Genomic DNA, 2668 nt, shown 5'->3' with positions numbered 1-2668 from the left:
ATGAAATTTCAAAGATTACCCGGACCTATTGGCTAAGGCTATAAACTTGTTGAATACATCAATGTAGTGCGCTTGTGACCCAGAACATCTAAGGGTATCACAGACCTGTTATTGCCTCAAACTTCCACGGTTTAAAAGGTCGTAGTCCCTCCAAGAAGCTGGCCACAAAGGGTTACCTCGGCATAGCTAGTTAGCAGACTGAGGTCTCGTTCGTTAACGAAATTAACCAGACAAATCGCTTCACCAACTAAGAATGGCCATGCACCACCACTCATAGAATCTAGAAAGAGCTCTCAATAAAAGTTAGTTAGAGAGAGATGCTCTCAACCTATTGAGAGAAAATCCCACACGGTGGCCACTTGTCTTGAGAGTTTTCTTATGAATTTTCTTGTGTTTTGGTTCGACTTTTACTAATCTTTGGTGAAAATTGAATTTAAACATATTGTTTATTACTAGATTCTGCTCTAATCTGTGGTTTGGGGGCAACTTTTGCCTGTTTCTGGGCAGCTTATTTTCAACGTGAGTCGTCTGCTCATAGTGTAAAGTACAAAGATTTTATACTGTAGGTTGGTTTTCAGTTCAAGTTCGGTGGGATTTCTGGACAGTGTTCTTGCTGTTTCTATCACAGCCTTGGTCAAATTCAGTTATTACTTTTTGATGGTCTGTTGAAGTCGTTCAGTTGCATTCAATTTTTGGGTGCTTCATTCGGCTCACTTTTCTGGTTATCCTTTTGTTGTTGCTGGAAGTTTGTGTTTCTCTCGACTTGTTTAGATTCTCAGGACTTTCGCTTCAATTTTTTTTGCTTATCCTAGACTTTCAGCTTACATTTCAGGTCTTTCTTTGGTTGTGGTTCTCTTCTTATTGGTTTATTCATAGCTTGGTCTTCCAATTTCCAGTGTGTTCTGCTACTTTCTTGTGTTTTGCTTGCCTCGACTAGGTTTTAGGATTTCTTTTCGATCTCCATTGGCATTCTCTTGCTCCAGGTTCTCGGTGTTCTCACTGTTTGCTTACTGTACCTATTGTGTATGTATTGGTGCTCACAGATTTTAAATTTGTCTCTGGTCTCTCTGCTGCCTTCTTATCATCTGCCTTGTGTCAGGGGTTGGTGGCTGATTTGTTTCAGTTTTAGGTTTACTTGGTCAATGTTTGACTATCTGGTTTGTGCAGACTCCTTGCCCTGGCTTGAGTACTATGCCAGTGTGGATAAACCTACCGGGTTTGCCTTTGGAATTTTGGAATACGAATGCCTTGGGCAAAATTGTGTCAAAGGTTGGGAAACCCATCTCAACCGACAAAATTACGACAATTAGAGACCTGCTTTCGTATGCCAGATCTCTTGTGGAAATTGATGCTTCTATCGAGTTGGTACAGGAGGTTAAGATTAGACTTCCAAATGGAATGCTGAGGGAACAAGAAATTATATTTGAACACGAACCAAAATTTTGTGGTTCTTGTAAAATCTTCGGTCATACTTCTCTTGGATGCAATGTAAAACATGGAGGGGTAGACAAAGGTAAGGACAAAATTGGAGTATCTACTAATATACAAACTCAGGATGCTTAGGAGACTAAAAAATAGGCTGGAAAATCAGCTACAATCTCACAGCTACTGTCTACTAAATCGACAGATTGTGGAAAAGTAAATGGACAGCAATCTGGGATTTTTGTTGAACAACAAAGGCAGCCTCTTAACCAAAATTCAGATCACTTAATTGATGACCAGCAAGCCCAGATTTTGGGTCAGGAAGAAGTGCCGTTTGTAGAGGTTGGTAGCAAGAAAAATCGGGCAACTCATGGAAAGAATAATGCTCGGTCTTCAGCACCTATTTCTTCGGTAGATTCTTTAGCAAATGTCAATGAAGCAGAACCAAAAATTGCTGAAAATGAGAAGCTCAAAGGTATTGTTGTTGAGCAAAGAAAACCGATTACTAAAGTTGCTAAGAAGAAGGGTACATCCCTTGCTTCAACGTCATGAAGCATGCATTTTGGAATATTAGGGGTATGAATCCACCCCTTAAACAAAATGGGATTTGTGAATTTATCCAGCAACATTGGATTGATATTATGGGCATTTTGGAAACAAAGTTGGGGGATCGAAAATTGATGAGGATTTCGAGGAATAAGTTCGATGGCTTCATGCATGTCAACAATTTTGGAAGTCATAGAGCCGGACAGATCTTGATTTTGTGGAATCCGTCCAAAGTATTTTTGGATGTGATGGAGGTTCATCCACAAATCATTGAGTGTAAAGGTACTTGCAAGATAACATCTTATACCTTTCTTGTTAGTTTTGTTTATAGATTTCATACTATGGTTAACCGGAGACCACTTTGGAACAACATTATGGAGTTCAATGCTAATGTCTCATCATCATGCTTGATTCTTGGTGACTACAATAATGCTCTTAAATTTGATGAGAAATGTAATGGGGCGGATGTTACCCTTTATTAAATCAAGGATCTTAGAGATTGTTGGCTTCATGTGGGTCTAACGGATGTACGGTCTATTGGTTGTTATTACACGTGGACTAATGGTTCAATTTGGAGCAAAATTGATAGGGCAATGGTCAATGATATTTGGGTATAAAATGTGGCATATGTTGTTGCAAATTTTCTACCCTTCGATTGTCTTTCTGATCATTCCCCTTGTATTGTTTCCGTTCATGACCG

The 2668-nt window shown here is 39.4% G+C and overlaps 1 pseudogene; it reads right to left on the bottom strand.

The window, feature by feature from the left end:
- Positions 1 to 131: 131 nt before the first annotated feature.
- LOC111375302 overlaps positions 132 to 2668 on the bottom strand; it is a 6826-nt pseudogene continuing 4289 nt past the window's right edge.

The sequence above is a fragment of the Olea europaea genome, unplaced genomic scaffold (assembly GCF_002742605.1).
Source record: "Olea europaea var. sylvestris unplaced genomic scaffold, O_europaea_v1 scaffold1356, whole genome shotgun sequence".
NCBI lineage: Eukaryota > Viridiplantae > Streptophyta > Magnoliopsida > Lamiales > Oleaceae > Olea > Olea europaea.
Note: the sequence above shows the minus strand (reverse complement) of the source record. Positions and strands in the feature narration are given on the sequence as shown.